Raw genomic sequence first — 18,342 nt, 5'->3', positions numbered from 1 at the left:
TCTTCATCAGCATTTTTACTAAAACAATTGTCAGCTGCCTTAAAGTAGTACTGTAGTTTGTAATAGAAGTTCCTATCTTCTCTTCATTGCATCACATGACTGACTGAATCAGACAGCTGTGGGGGAGATGTGCGTGACTCTTGACATTTAAATTACACGTCAGTTATCAGAGACTCTGATTCATAGTGTACCATCAAAACTGCTATGTAGGGAATTGGTCACTGATTTTTATTAATTTTTTTATTGTTGGAGGAAGACTAACATGATTTCCCCATGAAAAGAGATCGCTTCATTGGTGCCCAGGCACCGAAATTTGAGCAGTCGGACACTGTATAAGTATTATTATAACAAATTGGTAAAGATTCTTCAGTTAATTCTTAAGTCAAGGTAGAAAACAATCATTAATAGGACCGTTATTTTTATTTGGACTGGCAAAATATAAATTTTCACTCTGAATCCTTGCCTTTCCTTTGGTTCCTTTAAATAGTAATAAAAAAAAAACCCTCCCCGCCCAATACACAGCACTCATGTTTTCAGAGTAAGTTTGACCAAAAAAAAAAAAAAAACCTAGAGAAGAGACTAGAGGTAGGCCGCATATCAGGACCAGATTTTGCTTTAAATTGGTGATTTAACTGAATTTAAAATAATGTTTTTTCACAAAAGAACAAAATGAAAACGTAAAATGTGCTGTTTGTGGAGTTTTAATGAACTTCTGTGGCAATACCGCCAACCTGCGAGATCATTTAGTAAGACAGCACCCGACAAAACACGACAGCGGGAAAACAAGTAAAAAACAAAAGGAAGCAACCCCTTCAGTGACAGCTTATTATGGAAAGAAAGTTGATCCAAAAAGCGTCATAGCAAAAGAAATAGCAGGCCTGATAGTGGATGCTGTCACACAAGATATCAGACCTGTTAGTATAGTAGAGGGAGCTGCGTTTAAAAATCTGATTAAGAATCTTGCTCCGGGCTATAAAATGCCCTGTCGAAAGACAGTCTACTAATTCATTACTCTGGATCACGAACCTGCAAATGAAAAGCCTAGACAGGATTTAAGCCAGGAGTGTAATTTAGTCTCCATCATCGCGTTTTTAACAGTCGTCTGCCATTACATAAGCAAAACTGGGAACTCAAGTCAAGGGTTAGTAACATGAAAATTACACGAGACACACAGCTGTGAATTTAACACATGCGATCAATCAGATAAACACAGAGTTTGAAGTGGTTACAAAAGTAATAGCTTGTGTTCATGACAATGCGCCCAGTGTGTGCAGAGCAATGTCTTTGCTTTCTGCGAGCGTGTTGTGTTACTTTTTGGTAACATGGCAAATGTGAGCTGTGCAGGGCACAGTATAAATCTCTGCATTCAGAAAAACCTGGAGGATGTACGAGAAGTCCACGTTAGTGGCAGCAGCAAGGAGACTGGTTGCACATCTTAAAAAAAGTGAGATGGCAACAAGCACTTTAAACAGGAAACAATATATATGTTCTGAAAAAATACACAAATTCCAAGATGCAACTGTAAAAAAAATTTTTAGTGAATTTTTATATACAAAGAGAGTCAACTGTGCCAAAAGAAACCTGGTCCTGGGGGAGCATCCTACTGAAAAACGCTTGGTCCTTAAATGGTTAACCACATTATATGTCATTATAAGATATGTATGTAGTTTATGGAAGGCTAACAGGGTCAAAAAGCTTTATTTAGTACGTATTTAAAATATTTAGTGTAATGATTTCAGCCAATTGGAATATATAAAAAAACTATGCGTTCTAAATAAATGTAAATTAATTATGCATTTTCTATATAAGGGCTGGTCATTTTACAGGCATGCAGTGTAAGTAGCCAATCACCTTCGGCATTACATATTTTTAATTTCAGACATGAAATACGCTTTTAAAAAATCAAGAATTAAGCTGGAATACACTGCCCGATGCGACCGTTGCATCTCAGTGGAGGAGGTCTAAAAAATCTTTGCGAGCGGCCACCACACACTGCCTGATTTTAAATGATGTTTGACCTGCCCTGGATGCATAAAGTACAGTGGCAATGGGGTAAATCAATGACAGTATGTGAAAACTTAATGTTGTGGCACAATTTTGACAAGAAGGCATTGTGATCCTGAAAACCACATATCACTGGAGACATGCATAAATTTTCTCTCTCTATTAAAAAAATAATATATAGATACATTGTGACAGACTTAATACACATACTATTTTCTTTAAATTAATTGGTTTTCATTTCATTTTCAGTGATCTGATTGGCCAAATTAGTCATATTCGTATTGTGGTGTGTTCTTTATACGTACATCGAGTGAAGTTGGTAACTCAATTGAGTGCCATAAGTTGCATTAGAAATGGATAGATTCATCTGCTATGTGAGGTAATGGTTGCTGGACCAGCACTGGTATTTACGTTTACTGGATCCGAGGATGACCCAAGCCCCAGTGCATTGTTTGTCAGGAGGTTTTGTCAAACAAAACTCTTTATCCTGCAAAACTGACACACCATTTATCTACAAAGCATTCCGAATGTGAAGAAAATAACTGTTTTAAACAAAAGAAACAGGAACTTTGCCATCAGCAATTTTCAATGCATAAAATGACAACATTCCTTGATGAACTGGTAGTGAAGATTCAAGCCCAGGGATCTCGTTAGGTTAGGTAGGTTATATAAATACTTTACTTTCTACATGTACTTATACACATAAGCCTACAAATTAGTTTCAAAATGCTGTTGTGAAAAAATGCGTGGCAAGTGGTCTGTGGGGGAAAAATGCAAACACCAAGGTGGTCCCTACATTGAAAAGGGTTGGGAACCACTGCACTAGAACAATGGGTTGCAAGGGAGGGATGGGGGTAAATGTCAGGTATGTCCAGGCAGGAAAGGGGCAGGAGAGAGGGGTATTAGCGTGGAGCTATTACTCAATGGCTGGATGTTGTGAGCACGAGTGTGGAGTGTGATTTGTGGTGGTTGTCTGGGGTGTTTTTTGGCTGCCGTTAATTAACTGCTTAGTCTTTTATTTGCTCCCAGTTCCCATTCTCTTTTTCTTATTAATTTAATAAACACTGGTGTTGCATTGCAGGGGTTGCATTATTATATTATTAAACAGGCTAATGAAACACCAGTCTCATCATGCCCAACAAATGCCACGTTAAAAATGCAACAGCGGCCCAAAAACTGTAGCCTACCGCAAAATGCAGGTACATGCCCTCTTCCCATTTTATGATACAGTTTAACAATCCGACCTACATCTCTCTGTTTTACATTGCAATCTCACACATTTACTACTGTCGCGTTTGCATCCCACTCTGAATAGCTTCGCAAAACAACAACAAAAAAAACCAAACCCCAAAACATAACAAGAAGTGCTCTGGCTTTTCTGTTCTGAACCACATCATGGATCGTTATTGCTGTGTTACCTGTTTGACAATGTGGGCAAAAATCCTGACACTACCAGTGTACTAAAGCAGCCATTTTGAAAACAGACTTTAAAGTTATACATGTAAAAAGTTGTCAGGATGTTAACAATGAAAAGAAAAATGACAGGTACATTATTTAAAGAGTTGTAGCAGCATGCGGGGACGTGGACCGCTATATTTTTCAGAGCACCGCTACTTTCTCTTTAATAGTTTACAAAAACACTGGCTGATTTTGCTTTCTTATCTTAGTTGGTCAGCCTGCTTTTAAAGAAGTAAGTCATTTAATAATTTGCTGTAAGTTTTGATGGCAAAAATTACTTCAATATGTGTCAGCATCTTTCTAAATTTATTCTTATTTTGAATGAAACCGAATCTGTACATTTTGGCTCTATAGCATATGATAAGCCTGAGCGTTAATGCTTTGGATTGTGTTCAAAATTGGGCCCATGCCCAACAAGCAATACTGGCCTGGACTGTAAATGAATGGACCTCCAGGTTAAATCCTTTCATATCTACTGGCCAATCAACTGAGTCACCCAGAATGTGTGACTGATCGAACACAGGCTGCTGAAATGATTTACCACAGTTAGTATTAACATTTCCCTATTAGGTATAATATTCTTGGAATCAGAATGAGGTAACCGTATTACCATAGTAGGGATGAGATGTTTGGAGTTAACAAGATCTGTTATCGGTTTCCAGGCTGCTCTCGGCCTACTTTCAAATACCACATTCCAGCTCTTTGGCACTTAATATAAAACGTGTTTTTTTTTTTTTTAATGTGGGAAGAGGTTATTCATGTGTACCAGTTAACTGATGAGTTGGTACAGCCAAGTGTTTTTGCCTCATAGTCTTTAAAGTGCTGTGTAAAAAAACTTTTTTTTTTTCAGAACACATTTTGTTTTGTAAGATTTCAAAATGTACAATGAAAGTCAAGGAAAAGAAAATGCCAGTTTTTTTTTTTTTTTTTTTTGGTTTTGTTTTGTTTTTGTATGCTACCTTTTGGAGATACAGTATTTTTTCAGCAGTTTCTTAAAATAAATTATGTTACCTTAGGTTCCCTGGGGTAAACTAAAGGTTTTTTTTTTTTTTTTTTTTTTTTTTTCACAATTTAACAATACTTCTGGAACCTATAGTTATTGTTCTCAACATAACCAACTTCACTGCATGGTAAAATAATAAACAATTGGAATGAAAGCAATAACAGGTTGCATAACAATATGAAACGTATAATACTGCAAAACGTTTCTACATCAAGCTATACAGTAATAGGGATTCTGTTTATGTCCATGTAACAGTGTAAAGGCTCTTCCTGTATTTTACCCAGTTCATGCTGTTTGTGTATTCTGTCTGGTCTTATGTATGTGTAACAGGCAGACCCCTTATCAACTCTCTCCAGATTCCTCAGGACCACTGCTGGTTCTGTAGAATATACAGTATTTGGGGTTGGTTGGTTATACACCTGCCCAGGAATCTGAATTCAGTTACTCTTGTTAAACTTTCTCATCACTGCAAATACCATGCCAGTTATTATATTACAGATCTGAAAGAACAAATACTAAATACATAACTGTAAAATTAGCTTATATACAATGCTGTGCAAAAGTCTTAGACATGTTACATTTTTCTACTTTGATGCATTATGAGCATCAAAAATTTACTCAAAGCCTCCACTAGTGTTTTCTACTATTATAACAACCTTGACTTGCATAAACAAGGAAAACCCTGAGTGAAGTAGCACGCATCACTTGATTTTGAGGGTGTGGTATCCGAAGCATAAGCGACAAGTACAGAGAAACATCATCTGTAATTGACAAACTCAGGACTGGAAGACCCAAAAAGATGGCTAACAAGGATAAGCAATACTTGAAGACAAACGTGTAGCAGTACTGCGTTCAGAAAAAAAACAAACAATAAAAAAAAACTGCCCGAGCAATGGATGCTGTGTGGGCCGACAACATAAAATACTGTCAGTTTGATCATAAAACAAAAAAGTTTTTCATCTGTTCCTGCTCCTATTGTTGGAATCTTTCATTTTTTTGTGTTCCATCTACAGTTTACTTTCTGAATGTCTGAGTGGTGGAGGTCTGTGTGATTGAACCTTTTTAGGTTATCAATTCTCCTGTAGTTATTGCATTCATCCCAAACTGTATTCCCACCATGAAGAGATAAGAGTTCTGTCTCTATTATTATTATTATTATTATTATTATTATTATTATTATTATTATTTAGTGTGAGAAACAGACTTTTAATTAAGATAGTAACTGTGGCATAGTGTCCCGGGCAAGGCTGGTCTGCTCTCTTTCAAACAGTAGGCCCAGACAAGTGCTTCTCGTGTTTTAATACATCACAAATCAAAACGAATAAAACTAAAGGTTTGAACAAAATACCTACAAGCACTATTAAACTCTTCAAAGTAAACAAATCCCAAAACACCCAAGCTTCGGCTATCTGGTGTTCTCGTTCTCTCTCTCTCTCTCTCACACACACACATACACACAGACGTGCATGCACGTGCACCCCCATGTGCAGAACCTATGCTCTGCCATAGTAACAATAATTTATTTGTCAAATGAGCATGCATCCAGACCTATTTCATAGTGCTCTGTTTCTTGCTAAGATGGCAGTTATACGGCTATTAAATTGAACAGCTCTACACATAGATGGATTGATTCTGTTTTATTGCCTGCCATCTGTAGTCACAGAGTGTGAGAAGCACATACTGTATGAAACTGACTCTGCTCTTGAACGCCACCAAAATATTAACTATACAATCCACAGAGGAATATACTGTAGCATGCTGCTGTTTTTAATCAAAAATAGTTTAGGAACATAGGCGGCGGGTATAAGAAGCTTGGGGAGGCTTAGCTAAGGCCAAACCCTCACAAGAAATTGTTCTGACCAACACAAAAAATATTTGTGAGATTTTTTTTTCCCCCCACAAACACGCAAAGCAGATCTAACAAACCTATTTCTCATTTTCCTACTGAGCAACCACCAAACCGCTAGGGTAGTTGGGATATCAAAATCAACACTGTAGTACAGATACAGGATTTAGTTGGATTTAGTTAGTTCAGTGTCACTGAAGGAGACAATGCTTGGCTGGTTTAACATCAATCCCTCCCATCGATCTAAGCCGACCCATACCGCTGCAGGAGGCAGCCGACAAAAACTCGGAATCCTTTTGCTCATTCCCTTGCCTGGAACACATGCCACAATTCATCCTCTTCACAATTTCTACATTCATTCGAATTGCTGTTATCTATACAAATAGCTTCATCCAATTCTGATTTTACAGAATTTATGGCAAAATATTTTCATAGCATACTGTCTATTTTCACGCACCACCGTTTTGTGAGAATTTGATAACTGTGACTCTATAGTCAGAACTAACTTCCTTTGACTGTTTGAACAAATGCCACCTTTCAGAACGCTGTTTGTGGTGCAAGATTACGAACGTTTCTGAAGTTTTTTCTTTACGTTTTTCCAGTCCTTCACTCCATTTTCATTGAATGCGGGGTCTTTTAAACTTTATTTCATTTTTTTATTTTATTTTCATTTTTTTATATAGCACCTTTCATAGTGGACCACCATCACAAAGGGCTTTACAAGATACAAGACTAGGGTGTGTCAACTATGCATCCACTGGAGAGTCACTTACAACAATTTTCTGATGAAAATGAATGGTTTTGCTTACCAAAGAAAGTTTTTGGATCCTCAGGTAAAAACAAGGCTATGATTGTCCTGTTACAGTATTACCAAAGTCCAAAATGATTTTGTTCCATTTCACTGTCATTCGAGGAGTCATTGCTTGGCTGGTTTAACGTCCATTCTTCCAACTGATCTGAGCCCCATATAGATATTCCAAAGTTTAGAGTAAGAGTACTGTTATTTAATATTTTTTTGCAAATATACCTTATGAAATACGTTGAATGCCCCTTGATTATAAGTACAATAGTAAGTGTGTGTTTAGAAGCTTAATAGTCAGTATTAATAATTGATTTAAGTTGGTGTGAAGTGATGAAAATTGTGTTCGAAATTGGTGTAGGTTCTATAGGACTGTAGTTAACGGATTTAAAGGTTTTAAAAAACAGTGCAGCTTGTTCTCCTTACTGTCTTTCTAATTTGCTTAACAAGCATACCATGTTTTAAAGTACAAGCCAGTGCTGTGTTAGACTTCATTTATTTGGCCACCTTATGTTGGGGGGGAACAAAACAATGTCAGATATATATGAAGCGTCCCTGAGTGGTTTCCAGGTCTGTTTTGTGCTATAAATTATGATATGGTACAAGTTCTCAAAAAGATGCAGGAGAATGAATCTGGTTTACAGCTTTTATTTGTGTCCGTCAGTCCGACTATTTTTCAAACTCAACACAAGTGTTAATGTGTGCATATAAAGTGTGTGTATCGGTATCCTGTCAATTTGTCACACACTTTTCATCACCAACAATTAATCACCGACGACAATTCATCACGGACAATAACTCACCGATTTAAGGCCACAATATATCATAAAAGCTGTGCTAAAAACAAGTAGAGCTGTAATAAATCCTAAATCTCAGATACAGTACGTATTCACTTACAAATTACATAAATAAAACCTGTAATGTACTAACTTTTACTAGTTTGTGACCACCCAAAAAAACAAAAACAAAAATAACATGTTTAGTAACCTTTATTTTAACACTAGAAGCGCTGAAATTTCGAACCACCTACAAGCGGCGCACCGGTCATTTTTACCTGTAGCGTTTTAAACACCTGTGATATGATAATGTAGACTCTGATGAATTGTACCTGTTGATGAACTGCTGGTGATAAATTGTTCGAGATGAATTGTTGGTGATAAATTGTCATAGACCTGTGTGTGTCTTACTGTACATCGTCGGGTTCAAAAAATGCAGAGGGAAAAGTGTGGAATAGCTTTCCCAAATGAAAGATTCACACGGCGTCTATGTTTAAGAATATTACGATGATATAATAGTCTACATTGGAAACAAGGTAAAAATTACTTCCCATGTGTTGTGTACCATTTAGTGCTAATGATATCTCCAAAACAGCTAAAAAGGATTGCCTTAGGGTAAGTAGCAGGATTCCAAAAAATACAATGTTCAATGTTCCCGTATTGCTACAACTGTTTAAATAACGTACTTGTAATTTGTCTTTTCATTGTTAACATTCTGCCAACCTTTTGTATTTTATATACAGTGCCTACACACCCTTTCAAAATTCTACACCCCCTTTCAAAATTCTACACCCCCTTTCAAAATTCTACACACCCTTTCAAAATTCTACACCCCCTTTCAAAATTCTACACCCCCTTTCAAAATTCTACACCCCCTTTCAAAATTCTACACCCCCTTTCAAAATTCTACACACCCTTTCAAAATTCTACACCCCCTTTCAAAATTCTACACACCCTTTCAAAATTCTACACCCCCTTTCAAAATTCTACACACCCTTTCAAAATTCTACACCCCCTTTCAAAATGTTCACCTTTTGTTGCCTTATAGCCTGGAATTAAAATGCATTTAAATGGTGTTTTTTTTTTTTTTTTTTTTTTTTTTTTCATTTATCTACACATCCTACCCCACAATTTCCAAGTGAAAAAAAATATTCTGGAAATTTGTAGAAAATTAATTAAAAATAAAAACTGAAATAGCTTGGTTGGATAAGTGTCCATCCCCCTTGTAATAGCAATCCTGAATTAGCTCAGGTGTAACCGATCGCTTTCAAAATCACACAGCAAGTCAAGTGGCCTCCACCGTGTTAAATTTAGTGATTCACATGATTTCAGGATAAATTCAGCAGTTCCTGTAGGTTCCCTCTGCTGGGTAGTGCATTTCAAAGCAAAGACTCAACCACCAAGGCACTTTCAAAAGAACTCCTGGACAAAGTCGTTGAAAGGCACAGACCAGGGGGTAGGTATAAAAAAATATCAAAGGTCTTGAATATCCCTTGGAGCTTGGTCAAGACGATTATTAAGACGTGGAAGGTGTACCACCAAGACCCTGCCTAGATCAGGCAGACCCGCCAAACTGGATGACCGAGCAAGGAGACTGATCAGAGAGGCTACCAAGAGGCCAATGGCAACTTTGCAAGAGCTGCAGGCTCAGGCAGCATTTTCTTTTTTTTCTTTTTTTTAATTCCTTGCATTGTGGTGCCTGCAAAATAAGGAGAGTGGCAAGAGACACATTTTGTTTGCCTTATTTTAGATGTGCACATAAGTGAAAACTCTAATTTAACTTAAATAACCTCTTCAAAAAGTGTAGAAAAGAAAAAAAACACCTCACCGTTTTGGTTTCCGTTTATTACAGTCCTCAACAGAGAATACTAGGATCACAACAAAACAAAACTTTGATCACTATATTTTACATTTACCTTGCAAGTTGGGCCAGTGTTTGGATAAAATGAAGCACACCTGCGCCTGTATCCCGATTCTGATCCGCTTGCCAAATCTAAAGTAGCACTTTGTTAATCCTGTCTTTTTAATGTTAATCCCTGCTGTCCCTCATGTTACTTGCCATTTAAAAAAAAATGTTACGCAAATTCTGGCAAGGAAATTGGTGCAAGGCAAAACACGCTGTGGTAATTAAGGAAATAATAATTACTCCATGCTGCTGTTTTCACGTCTCACTGCTAAAGTATTCTCTTGTTGATCAACCAATGAGCACTGACACAAAGAGAAATGGGTGGAGATTTGTAACGCATGCCAAAATGAAGTCCTGATCTGAATGAAAGCTTGAACAATCAACATGCAGCTAAAAGACACAAAAGCAATATAGGAAACTGAATGCAAGTAGCATGAATAGTATGTCTTGAGATTACTCATGACTTAATACATGAGTAATCTCATACAAAATACATTTTACTTTCTCTATGTTGTAATTAGAGGGTAAGTTACTCCCACACCCTAACTGACTTCACATAATAATAATAATATATAATAATAATAATAATAATAATAATAATAATAATAATAATAATAATAATCTTTATTTTTATGTGGCACCTTTCATAGTGGACTACAGTCACAAAGCGCTTTACAAGATACGAGACTGGCAGCTAATGAAAATGAGCCACAACGGTACAAAACGCGGCAGACAGACAACTGAAAAAATAACATGCAACTGTAGCCTAATTTAATTCAATAAAATGTACATAAATTCACTGCTCTCTGGTGTGTTTTTTTTTGTTGTTGTTGTTTTTGAGGACAGACATGATGCCAGTGAATGAATTACTCTTGTCTAATGACTTCGTCTTTTGCGATTAGGTTACCTCTTCTGATGTCCTATCCATATCAAAAATCTGTAGAGGTCTTAAAACTTCATAAAACAACAAACGGTTTACTTCAGTCTTATGCTGAAGACGTCGAAATGTGTGTGTGTGTTTTTACTATTCCAGGTACTTCGCTTTTTTTGAGTGTTTCAAGTTACCGGTATTGAAGCAACATTTTTGGCAGAAAGCTGTTTTTGCATGTTTGCAGACACCGTAATACTTGTAATAGAAACTGTTGTTTGTGTGTTTAAAAATGATTACATTAACTGTTTAATTTGAAAGAAGATAAAACAGTAAATCAGATGTTGGCTGCCAAACAGTTGGCTTTAATCTCCAATATGATAAATTATCAGGAAAATTAAAGAAAATACAATAAGCATGCTGTATTCATGTTAGCATTGACACTTTGTGAAATGCCAAAAACTTCTGTGACACTTTGGTAATGCTTTGTAGGGATTTTAGCAAGTCTGATGAGGTAATTCTATGAATCTTACAATCTGTTTTGAAGTCTCAAAAAACACCCTTGTAAGAGGAGCTAATATGAGTTTGTCAACCTGTGCTCCCACAGCTTCTTGAAAAAAACATACCACTAAATATTAAATATCTTTATCTTTTGCAGCCCAAGAATTAGAAAAAAGGTGGAAACCCTTTTTCCTCTAACAAGGTGCATTTCTTTTTACGTAAATCCGACCAAAACCACCCTTATTTACAGTAAAAACCATACAGCTGCCATTATTTGACACCAGGGATTTAGTGCCGGGTACATTACAAGATTTGTCTACTTACATAGGTTGCTCTGTCATAAGATTAAACCAGGTTAAAGAATGCTGACAAAAACACAGGCTTTATCTTTGCAGCATGAATAAAACAAAATAAACTTTTTTTTTCGGATCGAATTATTCTCTGGATAGTGTGGAGACAGGAGCCTTGTTTATAAAACAAAACCCTATTGTACTCTGCCCTTTAGGCATTCATTGTTAGTGGCTTTCCATTTGCATGTAAGGGAAAATAGTATCTGAGAAACACAGTAACCAATAGAAATGTTTGTTCTTATTGCAATAACAAGTTTTCGAAGGTTACTGAACTAGTAGCGTACCCCCACAATAAATAATAATTAGGAGTAAATGTAGTATTGGAATTTTTATTTTTTTTGTGGGGAGTATCCTCAGCTCATTAAGATGAATGGGCAGTGAAAAGCTTACAGTTTAATTACAGAGCTTGCTGGCCATGTGCTAAATAAACCTGGCTGAACAGGCCTTGGGACTCCCACTTGTTGTTTATAGTGGGAGTGCAGCTTCAGCAGTTTTGGCTTTGTTATTCTTCAAATTTTGTCCGGATTCTTTTTAGTTAAATTTGTGTTTGTGCATTGAAGCATTATTCTAGAATACCAGTATTTTTTTTCAACTTTTTGAATCTGAAAGCTCAGTCTTGCCTATGCTGTAGAACTGATAACCACATATACTGTAAGATGTTCACAGGTTTGGTGGGGGTTGTCGGAAACGTGTAACAGCACTGTGTTTCAGGGAGTATTGGAGTGTTATAAACCAATACCTACTAGTAATCCATTTCAGAACCACAGTACTGTATGTGCTTCAACAAGTCCAGTGTGTTACATCAGGTTTTTACAGTCCAACATCACAAGTTGCAGAAAGGCTGTTAAAAAGGCCATATTATAAAAAAAATATTTATTATAAAAACATGGGGAGATGTGATAATGAAAGTACAGCTTTGAAAGTGGTCTGACTCTGTTATTTATAACCGAGAGGGCAAGAGTTTTATGGTTTCATTAATACAGTTCTTAAAAAGAAATGTCCAACTCTGCTAACTCATAGTGTGACCTTGGGCAAGCCATTTGACTTTCTTGTACTTCACTCCCACCCAGCTCTAAAACTATATAAAAGCAGGATGACGCCGGTGGAACCTAGATGCTGCATCTCAAATTTAGGGGAAGCCGTCAGTTTCATCTGCATTTCTTCATTGGGAGATGAGTCAATAATACATCTCCTTCCCTGTGATTGATTGCAAGCACTGAGCGCCCTACTTTGACATTACAAGAGGAAACTAATTTATCAGATTTCTGGTATTTAAAACAGCTAAGGCCAGTAAATTTGATTCGGAGTTAAAGACACAAACATCTCTCATTCAAACACTCCTGTGAAGTGGGGAGCAAGTGATCAGGCAAAAGGGCAGGAAATCAGGCAGCTGTTGAAATAATAATGCTACTAAGCACTTTTATTTAACAAAATAAAGGAACACATATTTTTTAAACAAATAATAACCATATAAAGTCACACTTTTGGATGCTTTTGGCAGCAACCCACTGGTGCTCCTTCTTAAGCCCCAGCTTCTACAGGACTCAACATGCAGGCTAAGTGCAGCCGTTTATACACCTACAGGCTGGTCTGGTAGCATTTCCACTGAATTTCCACTTAAAAAACAACACGCATAAAGTAAATTGAGGAAAACAGCACACTCAATACATAGGAAAGTGAAGCATGTTGTTATTTTTATATACAGTTGTAGTCAAAAGTTTACATACCCCAATGGAAATTTTATAATTTCTAGCAATTTCTCGAAAACAAATAATTAAGGGAAAAATCTTTTGTAACAAAAGTTTTGCTTTTGTGGATGAGGAAAAAAGTTACAAAAAATGTCTACAATTATTTATTTCATCACTCAAAAAATGCTAATTCAAAAGTATTCATACCCTGACAAGGAAAATGAAATTAACAGCTAGTTGAGACACCTTTAGCAATAATTTACCTCTTTCTTCAACACAAAATTGTTCCAGTTCATTCAAATTCCGAGGACTTCTCTTGTGCACAGCCTTCTTCAACTCATACCAAAGATACTCAATCAGATTTAGATCAGGACTGTGACTACCCCATTCCAGAACCTGGATTTTATTCTTCTTTAATCATTCTGAAGTGATTTTGAAGGTGTGCTTTGGATCGTTGTCGTGTTGGAATGTCCAGTTGCGCTTTAAACCAAGTGGAGGGTAGTGGAGGGTTTCAATGATTGGCCAATATCTTTTGGTATGCTGTGAAATCCATTTAACAGTGTACTGGAACTAAATTGCCTGTGCCATTAGAGGAAAACCAAATCCATAGAAGGATTCCATGCTTGACAGTAGGTATGGTGTTTTTTTCTCTGTACGCCTCACCAGACTTTGTCCAAATGCAACGACTGTCAGTGTGACCAAATAGTTCAATTTTTGTTTCATCACTGCAGAAAACCTTTGACCAGAATTCATATCTGTGATATTTCAATATAAAATAAGACAGACACACTTGCTGCTGGGATGAGACCTGTGTATTGTTGTAATGATGAATGTGCATTCTTTTTCTAACAATGCTACTCGGCAACTGCAAACTGGGACAGACACTTATCTGGACTGGAGTTACAACATTACATCATCAGTCGTTCAAATGCCGTTTTGCAAACTTTAAGCGATTTGTCTTTGTGATGTTTTCCTAAGAGTGTCTTTTTCCTTGGCCTGCAACCACTGAGACCTTCACCATGCAATACTCGACCTGTGGATGAAATGGAAACCCCAGGCCACTTGCATCCAATTCACTTTGAATATCTTTGGCAGTGAATCTTGGATTGTTATTAACCTTCCTCACAATTCTTCTACTTGTTCTTGGTGAAAGAACCTTCTTTCTTCCAGACCAAGGGAGCGTTGTGACAGTGCCATGAGTCTTGTACTTCTTGATAATAGAAACAATAGTTGAAATTGGGATACTCACATGCTTGGAAATGTTCTTGTATCCTTCTCCAGCTTTATGACCGTAAATAATTTTCTGCCTAAGGTCTTCAGATAGCTCTTTACTTTTTCCCATATTCACTTATTAGTAATGACAGGAATCATCCTATGCCTAACCTTTTTGTATTCTCTAAAAATGTTCACCTAAAATCCAGCATTTTCTAGAATTAAGTTCAGCAATATCATATTGAAATTTCTAGCACCTTGTAGACAATACTATCATAGTATCAAAGGGTATGAATGCTTTTGAATTAGCATTTTTGCAATTAGAGTTTTGCACCAAAAAAATTGCTGAAATAAATAATTGTAGACATCTATTTCTTGTAACTTTGTTCTCATCCACAAAAGCAAAACTTTTGTTACAAAAGATTTGAGTCCAATTTTCATCTTTGCCCAACACCTGGTCGTCTAATGGTTAGATGGAGACCTGGAGAGGCCTACAAGCCACAGTGTCTCGCACCCACTGTGAAATGTGGTAGAGGATCGGTGATGATCTGGGGGTGCTTCAGCAAGGCTGGAATCGGGCAGCTTTGGCATGAATTATTCCTGCTGAAAAAAATGGACTATCATTGAACCTTATAAAAATAGGAATTTTAGAAAAATGAAGAGAAGCAGTCAGAAATTTATTATAGATTGTTTTTTTTTTAAAACAATTGTAACAGAGAAAACAAGTAATTTGGATTGGTTACACTATGTTTGAAATGTGTGTCTACACCTTTAAGTTACAGGTTTGTGTTAATGTATGCTTAGATTTCAGCAGTTACAGTTCCTGTGTATTGATTTGGGGTTGATCTTTATATAGGGGACACAGGAAGTGAGAATGAGAGAGAAACAGGATTGAGGCTATAAGCAAAACTAAAACCCTTTTACTCTGTAAAAATCCTCATACTGTGTACTCTCTCAACTCAGCCTTTTGAACCCACTTACTGTGTATAAAAAATGAATACACAAGACTTACAAAATCCTCTCGAAGTCTAAGGAATTTGTTATCAGAAGCCGCCTCAGAAGAACAGCTACCCGTTGTTTCTGTTGGTATTGGGTAGGTTTAGCAGGGGTTGTTTGGTAACAGAACAGAAAATATCACAGAGCGAGTTGAAAATGTAATCCACTCCAGCAATGTGTATTGTATTAGGTGGTGTTAATAATGGGGTAAAGAAACACCAGGAAACAAAAGAAATAGCAGGATTAATATAGACTAGGGCATTCTGGTTAGATCATGAAAATAGAACCCAGTGTGCAGAGCGGAGTTCTAGAGCAAACCATGTTCTGCTTTGTGTTCTGAACAAAGTAAAATAGCCTTCATACAAAAACTATAGCACAGATATTAGAGATTTTATAATTTGATTACACAAATCAAAATACCATGCTGAGTATGTACTTCCTGACATGCTAATCCTATGTTTCAGAACATAATTACTAATTAATGCAGCTACACACCTGCTGGGCCATCTTACATAATTTTCTTTTGAAAAGATTTTGGCTTTCGCGCGATTATCTTTCTTTTTCCTTTTAATGAAAAAGGCACATCTACAAACATTTGCTAAATGGTACTGTAATTGTGTGTGTAGCTCTACAAGTGCTTTGTTTATATTACAGCTATATTTTGAAAGTCTTTAAATGTGTATTCCAAACCACTTCATGAATTCCAAATTACATGTTTATATCACAGTCCTCATTAATTCTGTTGATCTGTAAATTTACAGTATAATCGTAAATCTCGAAAAACTACTTACTTCTAAATCTTTTGTAGTCATCTTTGTATTACTTTAGTATAAATACATGTTAATTTGGATTCATATGTTGTTTTTTTCTGACTTTATGTGAACGAAAAGACACAAATTTGCCCGTTTTTCCATTGGAAAAAGTGATATTGTGAAATATCACTGTCCTGGTCACAAAAGCAAAGTTTGTGGGGAATAATAGGCATTTTCTATACTTTTGAGGCATAAGCAATTAGGAAATAACACTTACTACCCAGGAACAAAAAAAAAAAAAAAAAAATTTACACAGTGTAATAAAAAGTACAGAAACTATAAATCTAAAAACTATAAATCTGTACAGTTGGCCTATACAGTACAGTAGTAAAATCAAATGAATACCTAGCACACTTTCTATTTACTTTAGCCTGCTGGTAACACCAGATAAATCAAGCTGCTGCATTGTACACATTGGTGTACAATACAAAGAAAAAATTATTTTAAAATTAAATTAAATGATTTTTGGGCTGTTTATTTTAATTTAATTATTATTATTTTTAACTTGGCCTACTTAGTAGCCTAGACAGTTAACACACAATAGATCATGGTCCTATACAGATGATCAGAATGAGCTGGAGGGGTTAGTGGCGCATGTGTGCAGTCTGTTGCTCCCAACACGCTGGGGAAAACAGAAATGTTAGAAATTTGTTTTCAAGGCTTGTAAGTACACCCTGACTTTAGTGAAAATTAGGTACTCAAACATGCATTGAGTACAACTGGCAATGCATGAGAAAAAGAGGACTGGGAAATGCCAGCAACAACTGTGACTGTTTAAAACATGCTTTCAAAAGTTCTGAACGAATTGATGCAATTGTAGGTGTCACAATTGTCAACAGCTTTAGTACATTTCATTATAATATTTGTGAACCCTCATTTGCACTATCCCCTTTTTGCAGATTTATGCAAGAATGCCTATAATATTCATCTAAGGTTGAAAACAGCTGCTGCAAAGAATCTAAAAACTGCTGCTGCAAAGAATTCCCTAAAGTCTCAAACAGTATTGCACATTTTTTGTACATTTCACCCTAGACTTCTGACTTGTTTGCAACTGGTTTGCGGCTATTGCGACAGGCACAACACTTTAGTGCATCTACCCCATAGTGTTTTTCTAGCAACAAAACTAGCATAGGAAAAATAAATAAATAAACACTATTTGTCCAACGGGTAAAGTGTAATGGCAAAACTTGCTGTCCCAGGTGACAGGTGATATGAAAGGCACACCCCTGCATAATATTAAAAAAAAAACACATCAATGAAAATAATACTGATAGCCACAATGCAAGGGCACCCCAAAAGTATGTGGTATTAAACAGATGCTGGCACACAGGATGTTATTGATCACAGTCAGAGATTTACTGAACCATTCTAATTCAGTTCCCTGCGCCAAGGATTACTGCACACATTGCTTTACAGCTACTCTGCACTGACAGTCACACCTGGCCCTCTCCAGACTGGAGCCTTCCCACGGCAGGCACTCCCATTTGAGCACTCACTGGCGCAAAGGGGAAATCAAACAAAGCCTTGATCATGAAGACAACAAAATAACAAAAACACAAACAATACAGAGTATTTAGTCACGACAGTGGTCTGCGCTGCCTAAAAACAGAATCTGATTATCAGTAGAGGAAAGGTACAGGTAGAATATGTTTACCAATGGAAAATAATACAAATACTGTCAGCGGGTGTGAAGTATACAGGTACAATGTCAATGCTCCCTGTGACCTGTGTGGACAAGTCTAAAGAATGTTCTCTTAGTGTACCAGAAGGGCAAACACAACACCAGCGAAGTATTCTTAATTGTTTACTCGTTATGTTTTTGAAAGTGGCTGCTGCTTGGCAACATAAGGCAGAGGATGCTTTTATTTGTCATTACAAATGAAAATGAAAGTCCACATTCCACGATTTCCACAGTACTTTACATTTTGTTATTTAGTTTTTCCACTTTTAGGTACTGTGTGTATGATTTTTTTTTTTTTTTAATATTGTCAAATTAAAAGTAATATGAATGTGCTGACTGACAAGATGTAATCCTGGACTTCCAGTTTAATTCGATGTTGAGTGATATTTAATTTATTGCGTGCAGCAAGTCGACTCTCAGCATTTATATTAATCTTACACTT

At 36.5% G+C, this 18,342-nt stretch overlaps 1 protein-coding gene across 1 annotated transcript in view; it reads left to right on the top strand.

Moving 5' to 3' along the window:
- Window positions 1-18,342, top strand: part of LOC121313467 (dystrobrevin alpha-like) — a 106,307-nt gene that overhangs the window by 2,987 nt on the left and 84,978 nt on the right. The window lies entirely within an intron of this gene.

Source organism: Polyodon spathula, chromosome 3, assembly GCF_017654505.1.
Source record: "Polyodon spathula isolate WHYD16114869_AA chromosome 3, ASM1765450v1, whole genome shotgun sequence".
NCBI classification, from domain to species: Eukaryota; Metazoa; Chordata; class Actinopteri; order Acipenseriformes; family Polyodontidae; genus Polyodon; species Polyodon spathula.
Note: the sequence above shows the minus strand (reverse complement) of the source record. Positions and strands in the feature narration are given on the sequence as shown.